The 26,506-nt window shown below is 53.0% G+C and overlaps 1 protein-coding gene across 4 annotated transcripts in view; it reads right to left on the bottom strand.

Annotated features, from left to right (window-relative positions):
- Wdr25 (WD repeat domain 25) overlaps positions 1-26,506 on the bottom strand; it is a 128,505-nt gene that overhangs the window by 61,794 nt on the left and 40,205 nt on the right. The window lies entirely within an intron of this gene.

The raw sequence follows: 26,506 nt of genomic DNA on the forward strand, positions 1-26,506 counted from the left end.
CACGGAGATTCCAGAATTGGCAGGTTTAAGATTTTGGCCAAGGTGGGTGTTGGTGGCGCACACCTGTGCAATCCCAGCACTTTTAAAATTCAAAGAGTGCACTGTGGTGGCTCACACCTGTAACCCCAGCACTGAGGCAGGAGGATCGTTGCAAGTTCGAGACCAGCCTGGCTACAAAGTGAGCTCAAGGCGGGCCTGAATTGCACGGTGAGACCTTGTCTCAAAAAGACAAAAAAACAAAATTGAAAAAAAGAAAAGAAGAAAACATTCTCAGCTTGAGAACCGAGGTTTTCGAGCTCCAAGGGCTCCATTCGGGTGTACTGAGAGAACCCTGAGGCTGCCCCCGTGCTCCGAGCTCTGATCGAGCTCCTGCTCCGTTTATTTTGTGCAGTTTCTAGCCTTGGAGCTCAAGAGCGTGTTCTGCTCTCCTTTCCAATCTGCCATTCATCCCACGCAGAGCACTCCTTCAGTGCCAGCAGTCGGATCTCTTTACACCATGAGCGAGCGTCTCTCCTCCCTAACGGCCCCGCTGTCCGCTCCTTTTCTCATCCAGGGAGTGTTTTCCCAACTGCGGCTTTAATGCCCTTGCTGGTTATTACAGCGCTGTGCCATCTCTGCATCTGCACTTGACTGATCCTCCTCCTCCTCGTGGCTCACGGTTTCCGACCCCTTTGAATGCCGTGTAGTCCCTATCTGGATGCCAGATGCGGTGAATTTCACTGGATGTTTTATATTTTTGAATCCCGTAGCTACTCATGCCATTTGTTCTGGGACAGTTTTCCAATTACCTGGAAACAGGGTGCTCCTGAGCTCAATTTCAGGGGACCAGAGCTGCATTCGGGTTAGGGCTAATTCTACCCCACTACAGAGACAAAGTCCTCACAAATTATGGAATTATGGGGTTTGGAAACATGAACTCTCCGTGACGCTACTAGCTTTTGGAACTTTTATTACTTTATTTTGAGTGGTTTTTCTGTTCTTTATTTCTACCTGGAACATACTCTGCCTCTCTCTCCTCCCCTACCTCTCTCTTCCGCCTCCTCCTCTTTCTCTCCTCTCTCCCTCTCTCCTCCCAGCTGTATCTCCTCCTCCATCTGTGAGATCTGGATTTCTCCTCCCTGAGCTCGTGGCAGGGCAAGTGCAAGGCTCACTTCATTTTGTTTCCTTTGGCTCAGGGATCTGTACCGGCCCGCCTGGTGCTGGGTATCTGAAAAGCGCTCTTCCTTATGTTTGGTCTAACACTGAAGCATAAACCTGGGCACACGCACCCATCTTACCCAGGGGCATAAGTCCCAGTAAGTTATTTAGGAGCACTGGTTGAATTACCAAAGATTTAAGAGTTTTTCTTTTTGTTTAATATCACTGTTTATTACAACTTTAACTGTGTTATCATCAGAAACTAGACTACTGTCTAACTCCTTTTAAGTATATTGAGGTTTACTTTATGGCCTGTCTTAGTGAAGTACTACTTGAAATTGAAAAGTAGATGTGTCCTGTACTTTTTCTACATGGGGATCTACAAATGCCAATTATGGAGGTTGTTATGGCTGTGTCTAGAAGTCCGCCAGGCCTCATGTGGTCATAGGTGGCGCTTTTTCAAACGTGGGCTGGATCTCGGGTGTGACCTGGAATTGATTCCTGGTGCAATGTGAAGATAAGGGTGTGAGTGCTGCCCACCCCAGATATCCTGGGTAAAATATAAGGCACAGAAAGAGCTGTGGCTGTACCTTGTCACGCTGCCACCTTGTGCCACCACAAGCTGTTTCACCTCTGTGATCCCCCCCTGCCATGCTACCCTGCCTTGGAGTCAGTCGATTACAGACGGAAACCTCCACAAACTGTGAGCTAAGCAAACCTTTCCTCTCTTAACTTTGGGTGTCGGGCATTTAGTCTCAGCAATGAGAAAGTCACTAAGATAGTGATGAACAGTATCAGTCTGATCCTCTATCTTCCGTGACTCACTTATTCTATCAACTACTTAGAAAAAGTTATTAAAGTCTTCAACCCTGAGTATGGATTTTTTTCTCCCTTAATTCTATGAAGACATTTTCAAGTATTTGGATACTTCGTCATCAGAGACAGAGGCAGAGGCAGGAGGAGAGGGAGAGGAGGAGGGGAGGGGCAGGGAGGGAGGGAGGGGGCTTGTTTTCCTAATCAATTGATCCTTTCATCATTACAAAACGTCTATAATCAGTTACCGCCCTTCATCCTGCAGTGTATTTACTGCTCCCTATTGCAGAGCTTCTTATAATTACTATTTAGATGCTGCTACCTCTTTATTCTATTTACTTTCTGCCTGTTTCCTTTTTTCTTAATGGCACTACTTTTCAGCAGCACATAATTTAGTCTTGCTTTTGAATCCGCTCTGACAGTCTCTTTTCATTGCACTATTTGGTCTATTTACTTTAAATGTAGTTGCTGACATGATCAGATTTATATTTATTTGCCTTTTTTTTCCTGATTTTGCCTCTTTATTCTTCTCTTCCTCCTTCACTGCCTTCTTTTGGATAACTGAGTATGTCTTAACTCTATCTCCTGACCTTATTCTTTGGTGGATGTTCCCAAGACTTCAATGCACATCTTTACTGTTTTATGGTCTTATTGCAGGTAACACTATGCCAATTTGGATTAAAAAGTCTGCAGCTGTCTGCACCGTTTCACTGACCCACCCATTACTCGTACTTGACACACACGTCACATTTGTATACACCCTCCTAACACCTACCATGCAGCTTTTTTTTTGTAATACCATCTATACTTTGCAATTTAAGATGAAAGGAGTCTGGAGTCTTTCTGCGCGTGCTGTGGAAGATCGGGCTTCTCTGCAGATCTTTTCCTCCAGCCCGATGAGTCTGCTTTAAAGTCTCCACAGTGCGCCGCGCTGCCAACAAAGTAACACTCAGTTTTCATTTATCCAGAATGTCCTGACTTCACCCCCCTTCTTGGGTGCTGCGGTGGACTGGTAACTGGTGGTGCACCAAACTGAATCAGCATGGTGTTGAGCGTGGACAGCCCACCTGAGGGCTGTGCCAGCATAAAAAGGTCAGCGGTGTGGGTTCTCCTTAGCGTTGCTGTTTGGTGCTGTTGGTTCTCCTGTTGCTGTGGTTCTCCTGGAGGAGCTATGGAGCTGCTTTCCTGACATGAACTCGGCTGTTTTCATAGTCAGAGGAGCTCAGGACCTCTGTTGAGGCTGACAATGGCTGTGGTTCATTCACTTTGGGGAGCTCTGGTCCTTACTTTGAGCATCGCTTCCTGGCTCCGGAGGGGAGGATTGTCACGCTCGCTTCCTGATATGACCTCAGCTGTTCCATGTGGGAGGAGCTCGAGACCTCGCTGTCACTGAGGATGGCTGTTACAGTTTTCAGGGAGCCCGTGGTCCTTACTCTGAGCATTGCTTCCTGGCTCCAGTACAGGCCTTCAACCTACCGGCACGGCTCCTTCACCCCATTGCCACAGACTTTCTGGCTTCCGCCACTGACCTCCAGGCTTTCCCAGCGCAGATCCGTGAAGCAGACTTGCCTGAGGCATTGGCTCGGGCTCCAGTTGGACTCATGAGAGGCACTGTCACGGGCTCTAGCTTTTCAGCTAAACTCATGAAGGTTATTGCCATGGGATCCAGGCCTCGGCTGGACTCTCTGGGCATTTAGATTTCTTGCACTTGGTTTGTATTTGACTCCTTGAGTGGCCATTATAAACAATACTATAAAATGTGTCCTGCACTGTCTTGTCCTCTTTGCAAACCCCAACTACAACAGGCACACAATCAGTTTCAGCTCTCCATCACTACTCTAAAGATACTGTTCCACCGTCTCTGGACGCATTATTTTGGGTGAGAAGTTAGTTGTTTGAGCAGCACTGGTCTCTTCCATGTAATGCTCATTTTTCTCTGACGGAATTCAAGATTTTCTCTTTAGCTTTGATTTCCAAAAGTTTAACCACGACATGCCTAGGTGTGACTTTCTCTGTGTTTGTCCTGAGAGAGTTTAGTCTGTTTTGCTTTTGAATCTGCAAATGCCTTGGTTCATGAACACTTTTGTGTGCAACAATCTGGTTCACACACAGAAGCACTTGGCAACAAACACGACCACAGCCACCCTTCCAGCAGGAACACAGATGCAGCCATCTTGTCCAGAATCATGAGACAAATTAAATTCATGAACCCAGGTACCACTGTATCGAGGAATTTCCTGGTGTTATGTACTCAGCATATTTTTTGTCTCTTGTCCTCTTCCCTGGAATTCCAGTTGCTTAGATAGCAGATCTTCCCTTACCACTCACAGGATGTGAGGATTTTTCCTCTTTCTCTGCCTTCAGGTTGAATGGTTTCTAGTAGTCTGTTTCTAAGTTTTCTGACTTTTTTGTTGTTGTTTTTTGGTCTTTTTGAGACAGGGCCTCACTATGCAGTTCAGGCTGGCCTTGAACTTCCAACGATCCTCCTGCCTCAGCCTCCTGAGTGCTGGGATTACAGGCGTGAGCCACCATGCCCGGCTGCTGACTCTCTTGTCTGTCATCTCCATTCTGTTTGCAGTGTAAGTGGTGAGTTCTTAATTTCATATACTGTGTTTTCAATTCTAGAATTTCCACGTTGTTCTTCGTTTTTCCTTTGCTGCTGAGATTTTCCATGCTTTTATTCATTGTGTTGATATCTTCCTTTGTGCCCTTGAGCACATCCCGTGATGGCTGTTTTTAAGACACCTGCCTGCTAATTTCAACATCTAGATCATCACAGGGACAGGGCAGTCTTTCTCTTGGATACGGGCCCCCCTTTCCTGTTTCTTGCTTTATCTACTAATGTGGGGTAGAATTCTGGACACACAAAGTGTGTGCTGGGTTAACTCTGGATTCTGTTATGTTCCTTTAAAGAACACAAACCATGCAGCTAGCTAACCAGGCTCTCCTCAGCTTTCAAGCTCTGTGCCCGTGCTGGGCGCAGCAGGGCGTGCATATCTATTTAGATCTCAGCTTTCGCTGGGCTCCAACGAGTCCTCCCCGCAGGTGTGTTCACGACACCCAGAGTTTCTATCTGGGTCAAAGTTATTTACAGAATCTGGGGCTCCACTTCTCTTTCTTCCCCCTTTTCTAAGATGTCCCTCCTTACTTTTCCAGCAGCTCTGGTTACCCTATACTCTGCCGCTAGTCCAAGCCAGTTCTACTGCTATTTCTCTATTTCTTTTATAGCCCGGCTTGGCAGGACGGAGCACACCTCCCCGGACAGAAGACACAGGAAAGCAGGAAGCTTGCTGAGCGCAGTTTCCGTCCTGCAAGAACAAACTTCTATCGAGCTGCAGCTCTCCCACACCCCCGGCTGCTGTGGCTGTGCAGTGTGCAGCGCGCAGGTACTGGCTGTAGGAGGATTAGCGTGACACATCCGGGAAGCCGGCCCCAGTTGCCAGCATTCAGCGCCTGTTTTGCAGTAATGGAGTAACACGGCACCCCACTTCCTCACCTCCTCCCTCACACCTGCCATACGCACAATCCGTGACCTCATTACTTCAGTAAATATCTTCCCCGCATCCCGCCTCCCAGCAGGAGCAGTTAAGAAGGAGGAGACGGGTTTGTTCTGCACGGGGGTTGCTGGGTCACAGATAACACACAGGGCCAGTATGAGCTATAGGTGATCCAATTCGCTGCAGGTGTGAATTCGGAACTTGGAATGCATGGAGGAGACGACCCCCCACCCCACACTACTCCCCAAATCCCACCAGCTTCCCAAAACCCGAAGAGGACCTTGCAAAAACTGTGGGTTTCTAACATCCACGGTGCAAGGGTTTTAACTCATTTAATTGCAAAGGGCAAGGTACCCCAGATGAGATCTGGAATGGAGTGGGGGGCTCACGCTGGCAGAAAGAGCAAGAACAAAAGCAGTGCCTGCATTTTCCGCCGCCCTCCTAAGCCCTCCCTAAAGTGTTTTCTAGGCCAGGAGATGCAAAGCCTCTCTGAGTAAAGGTTGAGGAGAAACTCGATTAGAATCTGTAAGTACATGAACATTCATTACATGGAGAATTCCAAGAAATTATTCTCTCTATTCAATAAGGTCAGAACAAAGAGAAGGAGTCTTAAATGTCAACAGAAGATGTAAAAGGGCAGAGAAGAGGTTTTTACAAAGGATTAAGAGCAAGACATCACAGAGAAGTAGGAGTGGGCAGGGAGCCGGAGGAGGGACGGGTCATCAGGTGAGCCCTCCGGAGAACGGAGGGCGGGAGGAAGGCTGGGAGCCCGGAGCTCCCCACTGGAGGGCAGCCTGCCCGGAGGTGCAGACTGCACCGTTCAAAACCCACTCCAAGCAGCAATAATCCCCTCTGGAGCAGCCACCGGGTCCCAGTGTCTATTTCTCCCACTAAAATGTGACCTCCAAGAGGCCAGGATACTATTGCTGGGGCTGGGTCTCTTCACATCCCCAGGTGGACGGTGGGTGGCATCCAGGAAGCCTAGTGCGTGTCTGAGTGTAGATGAAGGCACAGATGGCATAAATGGAAGATGCACGGGTGGGGGGTACAGAGACGGAAGGGAGGATGGCGGATGCAAGGGAGAACGAGAAGGGGCAAAGAGCCAGGCACGGTGGTGCACGCTTTCAATTCCAGCACTCAGGAGGCTGAGGCAGGAGGATGGCTGCAAGCCCGAGGCCAGCCTGGGCTGTACTGCCCCACCAGCCTGAACCACATAGTGAGACGCTGTCTCAAAAACAAAACAAAAAGAAATGCACGATAAGTGGGTGGGAGGAGGATAAATAAGTGAATGGCTGAAGTATTTTCATGGGCCACACCCTCCTGAAAGTCACAGTTGACCACAGGCCTAAGGACACGGGTTCTGGACTGCCCGTCCTCCTTATCCTAAGTCCTCCCCCCCCAACTGTAGGGGGGAGAAAGGGTGCCGCCTGGTCAGAGGAGTCATAAAAACATTCCGCCTTTATTTCTGAGCAGTACGCGCCACCACATCTTTGCAAAGTCCTCATATAATGCAGTCCTCACATGGCATCGTGCGGTGGCCAGCAAAGTTATTCACTCTCTTTCCATTTTTCATTTTATGTTTAAACTGACTCATCACTGTACAAATTTATAGGGTACAATGTGTTATTTCAAAACCTGTAAACATTATGTGATGATTTCTAATATTTATCATTGCTTTGTAGAGAAACACGGGAAATCTCCTAATTAGTTCTAGTCACTGAAATAACTGCTTGTTAACTAGGGCGAGGCGCTCTGCTGCGTAAACTTAGAGAAGGAGGTGTGACCGAGGCCAGCGAAGTTACCGTCTCCGTCTCACACACAGATTCGGGAGGACGGGCGACTCGCCTTCGCCCCCGGGGTTCATCTCACAGAGGTTTACTTGACCGCCACGAGCTGCGGGTAGAGGAGGCTGGGCAGTCCTGAACCTTTTCCTCATCTGTATTTGTAGCAGAGCGAAGGCCCATAGCCCATGAACAAAGGGGACTTTCAGCCTGGTCCGTGAAAACACTTCAGCCGCTCACCTGGGTGCCACCAGGAGACAAAGGTGCCGACATGCACCACGAAGAACACAACAGGGTGGCGGTGACACAGCAGGTGAAGCAGATTCACCTTGCTCCTGGCTGGAGGTGGGCAGGGTCCTTCTGAGGGCAGATGGGGAACCTCGGGCTGCAGGAGGATGGCAGGCCAGGTCAGGGGAGCTGGTGCCCAAAGCCCTGGATGAAGCTGCAGAGGAACAGGAGTGGGTGAGACAGGCCATGCAGGCTGGCAGCAGCTGGCATGAAGGTGGAACTCTGTCCCTCCACATACGATGGGCACCCACCGGAGGCTTCTGAGGAGAGGGCAAAGCAACCATCATTGTCACTTTTACAGGGCTCTCAGGCTGCCATAGAGAGGCCAGGAAAATGCAGGCAGACTAGCGAAAAGGGTCTCAGTCTATGACATCAGAGCTCCACTTAGCCAGAGATGGCAGATGCCCACAAAGGTGTCCTCCACACGCAGGGACCAGGATGCTCTAGGGTAAGGGATTATGGAGCACAATCTGATGTGGAGAGTACTCACGCGTTGAAACACCTTCTCACCACTGCAAGACCCCCTGGCCATGGGGTCTGCCTCAGCCATGAGGGTCTCCAGCCAACTCCCACAGAAGGCCCAGGCTGGGTCCTGGTATCACAAACCGCCCCGCCCTAGGGGACAGGACTCCTGGTTTTGGCTTTTGCAGAGAACCTGTGGAGACCCCAACCTGGGCCATGTGACACCCAGCCAGACCAGGCTCCAGGCAGAGGAGAACACGCCCAGAAAGTTGGGTGGCTCAGGCCCCATTGCTATGGCAACCGCCATGGGCCGGGTTTGGCGGTCTTCCGGGTTCCCCAAGGAGGCCTCCCATGGAACCCCTGGGCAGCTCCCACAGACACTGATCACTCCCCACTGGCTGGTCCTGACAGCAACCACTGTCACCAAGACTCCTGTGCATAAAAGTGGGCACCACTCCATCATCAGCCCGGAGCTCCAGCCCGGAGCTCACCCCGGAGCCCAGCACAGGGGTGATGCAACCACGCAGCCTCCTCCAGCTGTGGGCTTCTGCCGGGCACATCTGGGCTCCATGGGGCTGTGAAAGGAGCCCAGGTAGGGGGAGCCTTTCCTGAAAGGGGCACCCACCCAGTTCGACCTCTGCTTTGGTCTCCATCTTCCTGCCCACCACTCTGCTGCTGTTTGAGGCCCCAGCCTTACACAAGGCCTTCTCCCTGCTCAAAGCCTCCCTCTCCAGTCTCAGATGAAATGCCCCCGCCTCCTAGAAGCCCCCTTGACTTGCCCAGGATGGGTTAAGGCCTAATGAACATCCCCACAATGTCCCTCACGTGCCCTCCAAGAGGGCCAAGGCACCCTCTGGCAAGGGCCTGGTGTCCCAAGGCCTGCAGACCCCTTCCTGAGCCTGCACGGTCAGCACAGGTACTCAGTGGACCCTTACTGGGCAGGAGCACTGTTTCCCAGCCCCTGCCATTACTCGCACCCTGTTACGCCATCTATGACGGGCTCTCACTAGGAAGAAACCTGTGTTTTCAGAATAACCCCCGCTGTCCCCTCAAGGGCTCTCCTTACTTAGACTCCAGCTGCCTGCCACTGCAAGACCTTCATGCTGGTGATGGAGCCCTTGTGCCCACTCAGAGGCATGTGTCATGGCAGGGTGGGGGACTTCACAGATAAAGAGGCACAGGCACCAAGGCTACTCAGCGAGCAGGGCAGCCCGGGACTCAGGGTCAGAACCCATGCACTTCTCACCTGGGGCCAGCAGTCACCACCCTGGGCAGCCAGGAAGGTAACGAAACGGGACAGAGTGGGACACTGGGTCCGACCTCCACACTCGTGCACAGGGGACAGTACGTGCACGGGCTGGCAGTTCCCACACAGTATTCTCCACAGAGTCTACTGAACATACAATTTGGCACCCTATTTTCTTCACTTAACATTTCCTCCTGTCCTTAAAAACTTCATTTTTCGAAAGTACAGTCACACTTCAATTCTGGAAGAAGAGAGCACAGAGGTGGCAGGGGACTTGAACTTGGCCATTTTCCCCGGTGCCAACAGCGACGCACACACAGCAAGGGGATTTAACAGCCTGATTCGGCACGGTAGGAAGAGGAAATTGCCTGAGTCTAGGAAACACATTACCTCAATCTCGCAAATGGTTTCTGAAAATCATTAGGCCACGAAATGCCATTCTGCAGGCCCAGCTTCTGCCGCTTCCCCGCCTGGCTCCATGCCACCTGCGTTGCTGCACCAGGGTGGCACCAAACTCAGAATGCTCAAGCCTGGGGTGGGAGCGGGCTGGGCCCGTTGGATCTGACTGTACACCCCAAAACCTCTCCTGAAAGACAGACAGGAAGTATTCCCCACCCTCCTCACCTGCTTGGCTCCAAACGAGCTACAGACAGCAAAGAGCAAGCCTGTCCCTCTGGGGCAGCACACCATGCCACCACCAAGACGACATCTCCTTTGGTGCCCAGGGCTGCTGCCAACGTGCCAAAAATCACCTTTCTTGGCTCTTGCCTGCTGCCTGAAACTAAAATCAGAATACGTCTACGGGTCTCTCATTCATTTCGAGCCACAACCCGAGTCTGACATTCCCCGAGGCCCAAGCTCAACTTTGATTCCTTGAGGTGAAATGTGAACTTGTTCCCTAACAAACTGTACTTTGAATACATTAGAGAGTGTTAGAAATGGAGACCCCCAAATTTCTAAGTGTGTTGAATTAGTATAATTACTGACCCCCAACGGGCATGAAGTTATTCTTCTTATAAAAGTTTAACGAGTGATTCCAAAGGATGAAGGAGGATTATGTAATGGGATAATAACCACCTGCCACCCACGTCACTGACTTCTGCGGCTGACAGTGGCGACTTGGCCGGGAGCCTCGCAGGCAGGAGCCCCTCCACCCATGTCCAGGCTGCGGGTGGCAGGCCACCATCACATCACGGCCACCAGCTCCCGGCCGAGAGCCAGCTGCTCTCACCACTACTCCCTGCCCAGCAGGGCCCGAGCGCTGCGTGTTCCCAGCGCCTCTCCCGCTCACAGCTTTCAGAGATGACCTGCAGCTTCCATTAAAAAAAGAAAAGAACAAACTGTGTGAGGGCTGGTTAATTTCTAAGCTGCTGGCTTTTGAAATGAATTGCCTGTCCCTGGACCTGTGCTGTTTTTATCAGCTGTCATTTATTCACCGGGACTGGCTCTGATCATCAGCGCTCACCATGCACTTGCCACGGCGCTGTCATTTAGAAGCAGCTGGCGGGACCTCGGGATACGGTGCGCACCAAGCGCACGGCCTGTCCTGTACTCTGGTGGCCTCGAAGCTGTCCCTTCCCACTCCATGGGTGCAGGCAAGCACAGTGCTCCACTGTCCGTGACCTCACGACATCTGGGTCAAACAGCAAGCCTGGCCAGCCCACCTGAAGTCCCTATGGTCTCCTGTGGGCCACCTGTGTCAGCAGCGCAGACAACAAGAGAATCAAAATCCCAGGCTTCTGATAGCTGCTAGGCGCCCCAACCCACAGCAGGAAAACGCTCAGCAGGGCTCTGGGCAGTGTCACCCCCTGAGGCCAGCAGCAGTGCCCTGCAGCTTCTTATGTATCCAAAAATGAGAAGTCCACTCCCCTCGGGTCCTCCTCTTGGCTTCAGGCACATGAGTTTTCAAGCAGCCCATTGTGCGTGAGCTCCTGTGGTCAACCAGCTTCCAATCTCTTAAGGGTGTCACAGTGACACGCCGTAGAGACCCACAGAGCCCGGCCTCTGAGACAAGATTTCATCAGCACCTCGAAGGGGTTCCACATCATTTCTCTTCCAGCAAATATGTAAATCTAGCATCGAAAGCAATACAAGTTGCTCTATTCTGTGGCTTATTTGCATGACTTTTAATGACAGACAATAATAAGGTGTAACAGAATCCTCTAATGTTAAATGCATCAGACTTTGCCAGTGAGAAATGCATTCACAGTGCCTCCTGGGGTTCTTCAGAACTCAGAGGGCAGAAGCCTGAGATTGCTGGGGGCCAATAATAGCATGAACCAAGGGTCCCTGGGGGGAATACAGTGACAGCCAGGAGGAGGTGGAGGCCCCAGGTGGCCAGGAGAGATGGTCTGCACGCACACCAAGCTAGAAAACAGAGCTATTATCACACTTTCCAGTCCCAGGGTTCAGTCCTGGCACCAAAGCTACAGCCCTGGCCAACACAGCCCATGCCCGAGACACCACAGCACTGCACCTGCCAAGCATGGTGGGGCCGTACAAGGATGGCACCTGGACACAGATGCCCTGGGAAGACAGTTGCCCCACACAGGTCTTCAGGGCAGGGGTGGTTCTGCCTGGCACCACATGCTCCAGGGCACCCTCAGCTTCTCCAAGCCACCACTTTAGAGGAGCAAAAATCTGCCACTGGGCACTGGGAAGCACTGGGCCCTCCCAGGCCCACTTTCCTCTTGCTGTAATGGACTGGAAATACAGCCAATCCCAGCTACACACTGCCGGGCATACTCCTGCCAGGCGCATCCACCTTCCTGCAGCTGCTCTGGAGAGTTCTGAGGCCACTGCAGGTGACCCTCGGTGCCAAGCCAGCTTGCCCTCGGGCTGACTGGGCAGCCCTTGCTCTGTGGGTTCAGCTGGCAGAGCCCTGAGACCCTAACTGGCAAGGAACAAAAAACACTCTGGGTATCCAGGCTGCTGGGGGTAAACCGAGGACACCACCCAACCCAGCGCCTGAGCCAAACGCCAGCGGAGGCACCGCCACGCACGCGAGGCACCGCCACGCATGCTCCGCACAGCCAGCAGATATTCCTTGCGCCTCCCAAACGCACTGGTTCCGCATCAGCCGGGAGCATTCCGATTAATGAGAGAACAAATTAAACTGTCATTACTTCGGTTTAATTCTGTAATTAAAGAACTTCAAGAGGCGACAGGCTCTAAATAATGCATGCTTTTGTCAGAGAAATGTTGAATTCCAGGCAGAGGGGGAGAAAAATAAAGCGGGGAGGGAGGGGAGAGAGGTAAGAGCTTTGGAAAAGAAACGGAGAGAAAAAAAAGAGCTGGGGTCAATGATATTTATCCCCAAAGATCGGAGGGAACAACCAAGTGACAGCTGAAGGACTCAATTTGGATTTGAATTAAGGCTTCAGCTATCAGGAGACACGGCCCCGCCCCCTCCCGCATCTGCCATAACAGAAGCCAGTCTGGAGCGATTCGATGTGCCTTTTCCAGTTGAGGAGGCAAGCACGGCAGTGCCTGTGACATCTGCTTGGTGTAACTCTCCTTTTCATGTCGGCGTGGGGAGAGGGGAGAGGCGAGCAGCACAGAGAGGAAAAAGCACGCGACACATTGGTTGTGGTTAAATGTGTATCCCCTCTACGGCAGACCACAGGGCCGCCACACAGCGAGGTGGTCACGTGCAGTGCACAGAGGATGGTGCTGCTGGCTGGCCGGACTCAAATCCAGCTCCGACATCCCTCCCTGGGGGGAAAGAGGCCCACGCGGCCATCCGGGCCAGAGCTGGGCCGCGCCAGGGCTCCGGGGGACAGGCAGCCACGAGCATGCAGTGACAGAGCAGCCTGAACTAGAAGCCGGCATTCAGCTCCTACTCCAAATTAAATAACTGTGAGAGAGATGTTTTCTTCTCGTCAGGCATTTATGTTTTCATGAATCTCATACGTGGTGTAATTGCTGTGTCCTAATTCTCTGAATCACATGAAGAAATGGCTTTCAGACATAGCCTGCGTTTATGCCTCTATTAGCCATGGAACCCAAAGATGAAATATTATTAAATATAGCTTTTCTTCCCCCTTGCAATATCACTAAGTTCCAAGAACAGCTTGGAGATTTCCCTGAAAAGGTTGGCAGTGTGCTTTGTACACAGAAGAGCAGCTGCTTTACAAACTGCATCCTTTTATTAAATTACGGCCCCTGCAACATCCTGCCAGCCTTGGGATTGAAAAGGAAGAGAAATTAAACTGATGGGAAAGACTCAGAGCAACAGGTCTAAGACCAGGCGTTCTGCTAACCACAAACCCACGAAGTCCGGGACAACAGTGGCAGAGAGGTTTGGCTCAAGGGTCCAGCACAGCAAGTTTTCCTAACACAGATCCACTGTCCCGGTGCTGAAAGCTTGTTTATTCCCAAGCTGAATGGGTGACAATCCTTTCCTTTCTCTGCGGCTAGGGCGCCCCCCTGGGGTAAAGTCCCCTGCCTCTGGCTCACACCCATTCACCTAGCACTGGTGGGCAGCCTGGCCTACAGCAGGTGCTTACTAAACACTGGCTTAGCAACCAACGAATGTTTGTACCCCGGGCAGGACACTGGCCACAGAAAAGATGCCCAGGCACACCCCACACACACACTGTCACAACGGGCAGACACATGCGCCAAACATCTGGAGCCCTCCTGCTATTACCAGGTCATCCCACAACAGCTGGGGAGCACAGGTGGCCTTAGATTGCCCCATACCCCAGAGGTGGGGACTCACTGCCTCAGGACCTCAGGCCACAGCCCAGGAGCAGTGATGGGCACCCCCCTCTGCCAAATCATGGCCCACTCACAGGGCTGGGCCAGTTCCCTGCTGAATACCACTCCTGGCCTCGGGATCTACCTTGGTGAGACCTAAGTCCCCTCCCATGCTGCCCACCCCTCCCCTGGCAGGAAGGGCGGCCCCAGCCCTGCCTCCAAAGTGCTGCCTGATCTTCCCCCTCTGCAGGACCGAGTCCCTGACCCCATGCCTAAGGGGTAAAGGACTGGGCATCTCTCCCGCGTCCACTGCAATGAGTGCCACAGTGTTCTGGAAACCTCCACCAGGAAGCAGTCTTATCTCCCTGGCTTGGTTTCAAGACCCAATCAGGCAGGGCTCTGTCTGCCTCGCTTGATTAAAGTGATGAACAGGAAGTAAACACAGGGCTGTTTATTGGCGCCAAACCCAATGCTTGCTCAAAATGCCAGGGACCCGGTTCTCTGCCACAAATTCAGCTGCAGCATCTCTAATCATTTCAGGGTTAATAAAAAATGTCAATTACATTTGTCATCATGACTATCCTGGGGGAGCAATCCCAGCACAGACAATCTCTGGCCAAATGACAGCCTGGTCTGTTTGCCACGCATCCCTCCAGCTGCCTCGCTGAGGAATTAATCGAGTTGGTTGCCTCCTCCTGGCCTGTCCCTTCGTAAATAATCAGAAGTAATATGGATCTCTCAAATGATTCTGACCAGAGAACGGCCGTCCTGGCGTTCCCTAGATACAAAACAGGAAGAGGCAGAAATAGACTACAAAACCCACCAGAAGGTGATGATGGCCCTAACCCTAACCCTAACCCTAACCCACTGGAAGGTGAGGACAGCCCTGAAGGGTGGGTGTGGAGGGCCCAGGCTGGGCGGGCTCCTTCACCACACAGGACAAGAGCCTAGCCTCTCTGGGGCTCTGCACACCCCCACAGGGACACTGTACCATGCTGGCAGCCCCTCCCTGTCCCCCAGGGCCCCCCAGGCCCCAGGGTCCCCTCCTACAGCGTTGTCCTGCAAGTGAGCAAGAGCAAAACACAAGACTTGAGAGCCTCCCGGGACTCAAAGCCCGGTGTCTGGCGCCACCCTGCTGCCCGTGGCCAAAGGGCTCCCTGCACTGCCGGCTGGTTGCATTTGGGGAGGAGGAATTTTGCAATCAAGGAATTCCTGTGCATTCAAATCAACAGGTGTACAGGCAGCCCAGAGGAAAATAGCCCCACAAAACTCACAACATACAAAGGGCAGTGCAGCCGGGTTCCACACCCTGCACCCCAGAGCTCCTCTCAATGCTCCAAAAGCATCGTCACGCTTTCCCTTCTTCATCAGAGAAAGACAGCAAAGTAACTGCGCTCCTGTCTGGAACTTTCCCACGGCAAGCCCCTTCTCTGGCTCGGGATTTGGACACCCAACAAATCTCTCCCTTTGCCCATACCCCTGCATCCCCGTTATCCCAACACACTTCACAAATGGGGAGATTTCTACGCTACGAGCACCTGAGAGGATCCAGAGCCACTTTTATTTTCTAAGAAAACAAGCGTTTTTAATGTGCAATCATTTGCACGATGGGGTTTGGAGCCCCGGCAATTCAAAGGGTTAAGGCGCGCAGCTCGGACCACTGTTAATTCCTCCAGCTCATTGTCACAGTGAAAGTGTCCGCCCCCGCACAGCTCGCTCACTCACTCCTGTCAGCTCTCTCTCTCTCTCTCTCTCTCTCTCCCTCCCTCTCAAGCTGCCGACTGTCCTTCCAGAGAGTTCTGTCTCTGGTAAGAAATCCGGATGACATTTTCCGACAGCCCAACAGTCATTAGGTTTGCAAGTTCATCTTCATGAGACAGCACAGGCTCTTAGGTGACAGCTCCCCTCCATCTCGCCAAGCTCGCCCCCTTTGTAAACACGTGTGGCTCCTGAACACCTGCTGTTGGAGGGGGCTCAGTGCCGGGCTGAACCTCACACGAAATGCCAGCGGGTGAGTCACCACCCCACTGACAATCAGCTCTGTGATGCATGGGGGTTCAGGGGGTCCAAGTGGGCGCTGCAGCCGCACCGCAACCAGCCAGGGAGAGCAAAGGCAGAGCCGTGTACCACCCCACCCCAAGTGTACTCTACAAGCCAGCGCCCCACAGGTGCCCACCATGTATCATCTGCCATCCTAACAGGACACACACCCCCTGGCGGCACCATGCCCTGCTGTTTACCACCAAGGGTAACCTGAGGGCGAGGGAGGAGAGAGGCTCCAGGCCTGGGAAGATTCAGGAAGTACCCAAGACGGGCAAGGCCAGGCCCAGCTCCCACTGCCACTACCCTCTGCCTACAAGACGGGTAGTGTTCACACAGGCACTTGGTCAGCCAGTGCTGGAGGAGGTGCAGGCCCAGAGGGGCTCCTGAGCAGGTACCCCAGGACCCCAGCTTTAGTGCCTGACTGTTCTGAGTTCAAACCCCAGCTCTGCCGCTTACCACTGTGCGACCCTGAGCACACCACCGCCCCTCTAGGAAGCCCGCTCGGCTAGACATGAAATGCAGTGAACCATCCCAGGCTGCTTGAAAAGATTAAACAAGATTAAACAAAAGCACAGGCAAAGCCACTCGACCCTGCCCCTCTTCATCAACGCTGCTGACAATCAGCTCCGAGGAAAGCGCTAGGAAGCAGGCCTCGCTCCACACCCCGCCTCCCGGCTTCTCCAGCTGGATGACCCAGGCCGGGCAGAACCTGGCAGGGCCTCCCTGGCTGGCACCACAGTCAACGCACAGGGCAGCGCAAGGGTTAAGGAGCCAGTATCTGGCATGGAGTGGGCGTTCAATAAAAGCTCATTCAATTCAATTTGACTTAATTAAAAAACCTTACTCATAGCCTCAAGAGCAGCAGGAGCACAGAGGTCTAAAACTCCAAGCTGAAATCCATTTGAAGCCTATAAATTCTATATCCTGCCTATGAATGCATTTTCTTATTAAGCGACAATATTATAAACCTCTTCAGAGTTCCTGGCAGTGTTTAAGAGTCATATCTTCATCAGGCTGAAAGCTGTTGTCAAATCACAAAGAACTTGAAGGGGCTCTAAAAACAACTGATGAAAAGGAGTAACTGAAACCAAGTTTACCGAACAAATCACATTATTTCACTGCTGTGCCTGTCTTTGCAAAGCTCCTCCAAATTACACTTCATTACGAGACTCGGAAATTAGACACCAGTAACAAAATGAGAACGCCAGGACACACAAATATTTACATAATCGTCAGGATAATATTCGTCTCCTGTGCAAATTGACCTACTACTTTGTTTATTCTTATTAACTCAAGTTTAGAAATAGGACAATCATGGGAAACAGACCCCAGAGGATTTCTTTCCTCGACTCGAACTCTTTTTTTTGAGAAACCAGGGAGGTGGCAGGAGGGGCCAGGATGAGACAGTGGCGGGGGGGCAAGGCATCCCGGGGCGGGGCCACAGCCAGGGACAGTGTGGGAGGGCAGCGGCAGCACCACAGCCACGCTGAGTCTTCGGAAGGTGCTGGATGCGAGTCACCCCAAACCCCTAAAGCACTTTGGGGGATTGGACAGTGAGGAAACTGACAAGTTGGGGGGCCACCTTTCCCAGGCCACACGGCCGGCAAGGGCCACACCAGGTCCCAGCCCTGCGCTGGCATCCTTTTCTGGTACTGAACACAGCAGCCACGAGGCCTGGCCTTTGGCAGGTCTCTCAGGAAGCAGCCAGGACCTGTTCTTGCAGGAGCAAGGGACAGGAGTGACCCCAAATGAGCCGCTGCTCAGGGCCTCCCCTCCTCTCCTGCCCCACCGTCTCTCGTCCCCACCGCACACGGCAGACACCTGTTCCCTGCCCCTGCCATGGCCTCAGCCCACTGCCAAGCCCTGCAGGGACTCTCGAGGGCCAGGACACAGCCCGGAGCTAAAAGGCCTTCAGTGCTCCACCAGGCGAGACTCTAAGTGTTGTGCCACATCTCCCAACACAAAAAGGCGGGACAGATGGCTCGGCATATGGCGTGGCACGGGGACTGCAGCTGAAGGCAGGGCTGTCCTGGCACACCCAGACCCTGGGGAGCAGCGCTCCTCCTGCTTCCTGGGGGCGGGGTTGCTCCTCACTGCAGAGGCTTGGAGGAAGAGGCTCGGGCTTCCTCTTCTGCACCCCGATGCCTAGCCAGATGTCGGTAGGTGGCAGACAACCCCGTGACACGGCGCCATGATGCCAAGCCACATGAGGGACTAACTTTTGCTCACACTCAGTGCTCCAGCACCCAGGAGACGCCAAACACCTGACTCAGAAGTGACCGGGCCAGCGCAAGAGAAGCCCAGGCCTCTCGCCACAGCCACAGCCCCACCCCCACGTAGTAGCACCACGCAGAAGGGTTAGGTGACAAAGTCCCTGGCTGCAAATCTGCAGAGACACCATTAAGGTGCCATTAAAACATGGGAGCTTGATATAAAACTGTTTCATTGCAAATTATACAGCTGTAAAGCAAACAAAGGAAATGAATTCCAAAAAGTGTTAACGTAACATGAAAGCAATCCAAGCCCCTTTCTCAGGTGTCCGGGACTCTTCAGGGGCACACAGAGGAGAGCTGAGCCCGGACTCGGTGGTGGTCTGGTGTGCCAGCAGCACCTCGGACTCCACCAACACCCGGACGTCCGCTAGAGGTGAGTGCCTCGGGGATGCGGCAGGGTTAAGGCACGGGCTGGGGGTGCAACTCGGGGTAGAACACATTTCCTATGTGCACGAGACCTGGTTTCCATCTACAGTGGACAACAAGAGACAGAGAGAGGTCAGAGGGAGGAAGGACAGGATGAGCAGCCCACGCAGAATGGAGGGTTTGGCGCCTCCTTCTGGCCGCTAGTCGATGCCACGCACTCCTGCAGGCAGCTCTCTCCTAGCAGGGGAATAGCTGAGAACTGGTAAGATTCTGATTGCTCCCCCAGCCTGCTCCCCCATGGTCTGCAGCTCCTCCAAGCCCACACAGGTGCCCCTCATCTCTCCCGGGATGTCTGTCCAAACCCCACGTCACGTCCCCACGCATTGCCAGGGGGCCCACAGCACCCATTCTCCCCCGAGGGGCCTCCTGCACCTATGCCACAAGGCTCACTGTGCAGCCAGCACCCTCCTGAAGGACGGTCAACCAGTCAATCAAATGAGCCAATCAATCAATCGATGAATCGATGAATGCCTGTCACCCACAGCACAGGGCCAGCTGGCATCGGCAGCCCTCATCTGTGAACCTATGGCCAAGCCAGGGCTCTTCCATCCCACGACAGCTGGATACGCGTTCTTTCCTGGTCTCCAAATATCACGATCACAAACCACTGCTGTCTGAAACGTGTGTTGTGAGCGCACAATTCAAGTGCATACGTACCATGCTGCTGATACCTTAGCAACAAGCACGCACCCCGAAGAAACATGAAGAACACAGCATTTATCCCTGATGTCCCTCTGCCCAGACCCAGGCTAGTGTGACCCTGCTCTGGGCCTCTGGAGCATGTAACGAACCCCAACAGGAGGGCACAGGGCTGAGCACCAAACAGCCTGACACCAAACTCCAGGACCGAGCCCACGCAATGCCAGGGGAAATCCGAAAACAGAACACACAGAAAAACATCTCAGGAAATAACACGACCACAATGAAGGGGTAAAGGCAAAGAAAAAGAAAACAGAACTCACTCAACAAACACCTAAAATTTGGACTCCCTGCCCTCATTCGGGCTAAAGCCCAAAGGATGCCAGCCAGTGCCGGGTTCTAATTAGCAGACGCCTCTCATGCAGAGGGTGCAACCCAAACGCAGCGCTTTGATACTGAGGCGTTGGGCACATATGTAAATATACTGTGAAAACAGGAGCCAGCGCTCAACCTGTTGGAGAAGGAAGTTACAGAATGGAAAGGGGTAGACCCTGCAGGACTGCACTGGAATTGCAGACAGCTACGTCAACACTCGGGCTTTCTCAGACACAGGTGTGTGGGGCCGTGCACACACGTGTGCACTGTGCGTGACAGCAGCTGTGTAACACTGCCTGGGTCTCTCTGCTGATGCCCTAGCGGCACATGCACAGCTAACACTCAAACTTCGGTCTCCATGGAAAGGGTCCAACGCTCCTGGCAGAAGTGGACCGGGGACAGAACAAGGGTGCTCGGGCCATCTTGTCACCACAGCACAAGGGAAAGAAGCAGACAGGAGGTGACGCAGGCATCTCGGGCAGATGCACAAGCCAAGGGGCTCCTGTTAGCCAAGCAATGCAGATGGACAAAATGGATTATTTCGCTGAGTGTACACAATAAATAAAGAGATTCATGGAGGAAAACAAATAACTCATCAGAGTTAGGAAGAAATTACAGGATTACCATCAGTTCACACCACCATCCAAAGGGTTAATGCAGGGAAGAACATCAACAGATGCCAGAACCAGTGGGCGAAGCTGGCAGAAGTGACAGGATGTGCCAGCGTCTCCCAGAACCTCCTCACACGACACTTTTCATTGCAGAAGGGAAAACAACAACCACACTGCAGAAACCTCACAGATGCCACCTCAACCAAGCCATCAAAGCGGACACTGCCAGAATGAGCCGAGCCCACAGCACGGCCCTCCCAACAGGGCATGTGGAGGGGACCCAGCGTCACCCGTGACGTCCCCCCAAGAAACACAGACTCAGAATCGAATCTCAAGGCAACGCCATGCAGACCCAAAGTGAAGACAAGTTCAGAAAACAACTGGCTTGTGCTTTTAAGTGTGTGCACGGCAAAAGCTCTAAGAACTGTCCAAACTAAAGAAGTTCGACCATGACGGTAACATGGTCTTCAGTTCTCTGCCGTAAGGCATTCTTGGGGTGGCTGAAAGATCTCATGAGATGTGCAGAGATCACATAAGTTTTCCATTTTTATAGTCGCACTGCCATTGAGGGAGAGAATTTCTTTAGAAGATGCACAAGGAAGTACCGTAAAGCACTATCAGTCTTAAGGGGTCTTGGAAAAAATATATGGGGTCTAACACGACTTCACCGTTGACCACACGTGGCCAGGAGATGAAGTCTGGGAATTCTCTGTACTGCTGTTCCAACTTTTTGATACACCTGAAATAGGTCACTATTTTTTAAAAAATGAAGGAAGGAGAAGAGATTGGCTTCTGTAGACTTGTTTATTTGGTGGCTATTTGTAAAACATCTCCCTTGGCAGAAGGCTACGCTTTTGAATGATTTGGGCCCTGACACAGTAACCTTTCTAAAAATACGGATGGGGTGGACCCGGCCCAGTGGGGTAAAACCCGCTGACTGACTGCCCTTCAAACGCCCAGCTTTGGCAGCCTTCCTAACCTGAGCACGATGAGAATAAAGCACCTGAACCCGGGGTGCTCCCGCTCCAGCCACTGCTGTAATTCACTTGCTGATACTGAAACTGCGATGCATGGGCACAGCACATCCACGCGGGGAAGGCACGCGAAGGGGGGGCCCTCATCTTCCAGGGGGCAGCGAGGACGTCAGCCGCAGAGGCAGACTCCCCGTTCCTCAGCCAAATGGCTCTCCGACTGGCGTACTCCCCTCGCTCGACTTCTAAATTAACTCAGCTGTATGGATTTTTCCCAATGTATAAAGAGGGAGACTTTAATAAATAATCCTTTAACTGCCTTTATCCAATGTATATTACTTTTAATTCATATTAAGCAAAACCAAACGAAAAACCAATTTCTTTCAGATAACTAGGGAATTGAAGTATCTTGCCAGACAGTTATACAATTCTAGAAAAATCCTTTAGGAAATATAATTAAGTCTAAACGTTCTAAAACCACTAGTCTTATCAAAAGTTATTTTATTAACTGAAGCTCTGAGGACATGGATACCCAAATCAATCCACGTCGATACTGTAAAGCCATGCATCGATCAGCCGCGCTAATGAAATCTGAATGTCCTGAATAATGAAGCCCGGAGTGACAGACAGGGTCACAAGCTGGGCGCCCGGCACCGAGGGCAGTTGTAAGCATGGTTAACTCGCCCTTTCCCTGATGCCCTCGGGAAATGCCAGGACCCCTGTAGAGAAGAGCTGGCCCAGCCCTGCTGGTGAGGCTGCAAGGCCCCTCGAGAGGCAGGAGTTGACAGTAGCCAGGTTGGGGCACAAGGAACATGCCTGTCTGGATGGTTCCTTTCTGGTGTCCTGAGCCCAGAGGGATGCAGTCCCCTTCCTCAGTCCCCAGGGTCCAGCGCCCAGGCCCCCCTGTGACCCTTCGCCCTGATCTGCCAACGAGGCAGGTGCAGCCTGGCGTGAGCTGCGAAGTCCTGCATTTAGAAGATGGGCTTCTAAGGCAATAGACAAGGTTTAATGAGGGCATAAGGGTGGGCCCCTGATCCACTAAGATTAGTGTCCTCAGCAGAAAAGCATCACACGGAGAACATGAGTGCCTCTCCCTGTCCTGCACACACACTCGGGGGAAGCGCCCTGCTGACGGAGAGCAAGAGGGTGTCCACAGCCCCACGGAGAACACTCAGCAGACACCAGCCCCTCTAGCCCCTTGATCCTGGACTCCGCTCTGTGCACCATCCAAGGGGTTTGGACACAGGAGTGGGCTAAGTGCTTGGTTTTCTGCGACACTCGGGAGTTGCATGGACAGGATGCTAAGGACCTGCTTAGAAAAGGCTTTGGACAAACAGCAGACCCATGTGCAAAGGCACAGACATACAGCTAAGCCTCTCGAACTCCTGAGACAGAAGAGGTGGCTCTCGGTCCTTTACTCTGGTCCTCACGCTTGCCCATGGGCAAGTCTCCTGGCAGCCCCACGGTGGTAATCAGCCAGACAGGCTGTACTAAGCCAGCAGCTGCAGCACCACTCAGGCATCCTAGAAAAGGAGGGGCCGGTGACAAGCTTCAGAGGGACCCGCGACAGGCAGACGGGTCCCCCGCATGGACAGGGACGTGCCCACTAAGCCTCCCACTAAGCGGAGTCCAACCAGGGCCTGTTCAGCAGCCCCAGGCCAAGATCTGAGCAACAGATGGCCCCGAAGTTTCCCAAAGCCCCACCTAAGGCAGAGTGGAAAGCTCCCGTGACAGCGGCGTGCACCGATTTCCTAAGTGCAGGATCCGAAGCGGCTGACACAAAGCAGAGCTGACTGACACACTCAAGAAAAGCGTCTCAGATGAATCAGATGGGGACGGTGGTGACACCCACGTGCAGACGCAGAAGGCCCAGGGGACACTGCTTCGTGAGAGATGACGAGGCAGCAAACCGGATCACGCAATTAATTCTTAAGGGAGTCTAAATACAAATGCGCAGCGCGGTTCAATTAAAGTTATATGCGAAGAATAAAAGCAAAGCTACAGGACTTCGGAAAGACAGTATCGGAGTTTGAAAAAGGCACGCACTGGGGACAGAAGCCCAAGGGCTCCTCACCAGGGTGGCGCTTGGCAGGGCACCGGAGGCACACTCCAGAGGCAAGGTGGCCTCAGTGAGAGGACCTCTGCAAAGCCACACAGCAAGGGCCCTAACCTGGTCAGAGTGCAGGGTAGCTGTTTCCTGGCAAGGAAACCAACCTGGGGGGAGAGTAAAGAGAAGGAAGATGTGTTCTACACCTGCTCCAACTGCCCGAGACGCGGGGAATCACCATGGACAGCAAACCTGCGGGAAGAAGAGTAAACAGGACAGGGAGAGTGCTGGGCTTTCTGAGAAAGCGGCCTCCAGCCCAGCTAAGGAGCACGGGAGGCAGAGACAGAAGAGCAAAGTCACTGCCAGCTGCAGAGAGCCCAGCCCAGCGCCCTGCGCCTGCCCTTCTCCCAAACCAGAGAAAGAAGAGCGCAGAGGAAGCCCACACAGGAGTCAGCAGCCAGGGCCCAGCCCCACTCCTCCCGGCCTCAGTGTCCCCACCAGCGTGGAAGCCCCCAGCCCAGCACCCTTGAAGCTGTCTCCCCACCCCCCACTCCCACAGGGTTAGCAATAAAGGGTGTCACCCGGCTGCAACATCTTCATCGGGAAAGTGATGCTGGGGACCCCACATGACACCCCCAGTTCCCACCACTGCTGATGTAAACAGTCCCCTGCTGGGCACAGGAAGGGCAACCACAGGAAAGCACGTCCCTTGCAGTGTTCGCAAAGCACCCTCTGGATGCTGCCCACTGACCACTCGCCAGTGGGACAGGCGGGCCTGGGCACCTGGAGGACTCAGCAGCCTACCCTCCGGGACAACCATGGGGCTCGGGTAAGCTACACAGGGTACACGGAGAATACCTGGCCAGCACTGGCCAGGCACAAGCGGGTGTCTGAGGTCTTCACTGGCTCCTGACAGCTCCCCACGCGCCTGCCTGGAATACAGCGCCATGGTCTGCGGCTAACGCCGTCTTCAGAGGACCTGGAGCACACATTTGTAACCTGTTGTCCTGTAGATGCCCCACTGCTCCCCGGGAGGCCAATCCCATTTGGGAAAAATAACCAATAAGTCTTCTGAGTTAGAAGCCTGGTCTCCGTTTTATTTCCCAAAGCACAAAAAAAGAAAAGCAGAGAAAATTGTAATTGCAGAAACATAGCAACCCTGTGGGCCTCCGCCAACACACAGCCCATGATCTTCCCCACACTGACTTTTCAATAATTGCATGATGGATTCTCCCAGAAAGCTTCCTTGGTACTTTTAACCACAAGAGTTAGTGGGCCAGAAAAAAATTAATTCCAAGATCTGAATCATAGAGTGAGAAATAAAGGACATATCTATTAATTTTTGCAGCTGCCCCACGTGAAGCCATCAGAGCATATGTACCATGCTGCCATGCTGAGAATAACCCGCCACTCATCCTGTGCTCGTGCAAATCTGATCTGGGGTGGGAACATCACGAAGGAGCCCTGGGCAGGCTGGGGGTCCACCAGACCCCGCAGTTCTGCCCAAGGTCAGCTTTGCCCAGAGCGTTTTCTCTGGCTATGTCTCTGTGGCTGACACTAAGATGGAATAATTTTAATTCTGTCTTTATCTCATCACACGCAAAAGCTCTGATGATAAGTCCACAAATTTCATCTTGGGAATACTCTTAGATGAACAAAGCCCCTTGAAATGAAGCCTGTCATTTGCAAGACTCCTTCAACACAAAATCGTGACAGGGCCTTCAAAAACAGCCTGCCTTCTGCGTCACCGCGGGGCCTGCCTCCGGTCCCCAGCGCCACCTAATGGGTCTGTGCGTAGGAGAGCAGGGCCGCCGGAGACGTCTGCGGTGACGCACGAGCAGGCTTGGCCTGAGTATCAATCTTCTTTAGTAATCAATGGGAAAAGGTGGGGAGGACAGAGGCTTTGGAAACTAAAAGACTAGAGCAAATCTTGGCCTCCCGGTTTCCGCTGCATATGTTCACCCCCAGGCCACGCTGCGAGGGCTGTAGTGGGATGCCCTAGCTCCCCTCTGGGTCAGCCAGCCTGGGTCTCACTAGGAGGTTACAGCTGCTGCGGCTGTAAGATCCCTGGCAGTGACTTGGCCCTCGGCTCCACCAAGGAGGAAACCAAGACATAGGGCCAGGAAGGTTCTGGACCTCAGCCCCGCCAGTCAAATACAAGCAGGTGGCAGGTCCCAGCCCTCAGGGCACTCGAGAACCTGGGGCCCCTTGACTGAGCACCTGCAGGTCATGATCAACACAGGGCCTGCACAAAGCCAGCTGAGGCCTGCTGCTCCTTCATAGGGTAGGGAGCCCCAGGCTGGGGAGGCAGGCAGGAGGACAGGGAGAGTGCTGGCTTTTCTGAGGAAGCGCCCTGCTATCTCTCAATATGCAAACAGGACCTAGGACCCAACCAGGTCAGCAGGTTAGGCCTGGAAGAGACGGCTCAGACGCGCAGCCACACACCCTGCACGCTCACCTCTCTGGCTACCAGACTGCCACCTGGAAGCACCAGGAGCCCTCATCCTTCCCCCTCAGGGGCCATACCTGACACACACATATCCTGGCCAACCTGACGTCCCACAGACAATAAACAGCCCCCCAAGCCCCTCCAACCTTCACACGGCAGGGAACGGGCCCCTTGTTTATACCCATCCCACGGGGTACACCTGACCAGCTTGTCCTCTGCAAGGCCACACGGGTCCTTAGCCTCCCCAGGTCCAGCACCCAGCCAGGCACCTGACCCACCTGGGCTTCTGGAGGGGTTGTGCGCCCAGCCCAAGCCCTGACCAGCGAGTGGTGCCAGACACCGTCCCAGGACGCCAGCTGCGCCAACAGCGGCCCCTCGCCACTCTGCTGCCCAGCGCTGAGGACGAGGGCGGGGGCTGGTTCAGAGCCAGGGTGCAGGGTGACTCGGTGTGCAGCCCCGGCTCCAAGTCCTACAAAGATGAACAGTGATGCTCCTTGGAAGGGAGGCGGAACAGATAATGTTCCCCAGCAAGCCGCCGGCAGTGTTCGGAGTGTTCAGCCGGAACCGGGTTAAATTAAAAAGTAGCCAGAAGTTCACTTTCTAAGGAAAGCTTAGGAATTCATCAAAGAACTCTTGATCAGACTTGGCTATTATCCAGAGGGGTTTTTTTTCTTTTTCTTTCTGGTAGTAGTACTGGGGACTGAACTCAAGGCCTTCATACTGAGCTACAGCCTCAGTTCATTTTAT

This window comes from Cavia porcellus, unplaced genomic scaffold (assembly GCF_034190915.1).
Source record: "Cavia porcellus strain 051 isolate PalLab524CR breed Dunkin Hartley unplaced genomic scaffold, mCavPor4.1 scaffold_31, whole genome shotgun sequence".
Taxonomy (NCBI): domain Eukaryota; kingdom Metazoa; phylum Chordata; class Mammalia; order Rodentia; family Caviidae; genus Cavia; species Cavia porcellus.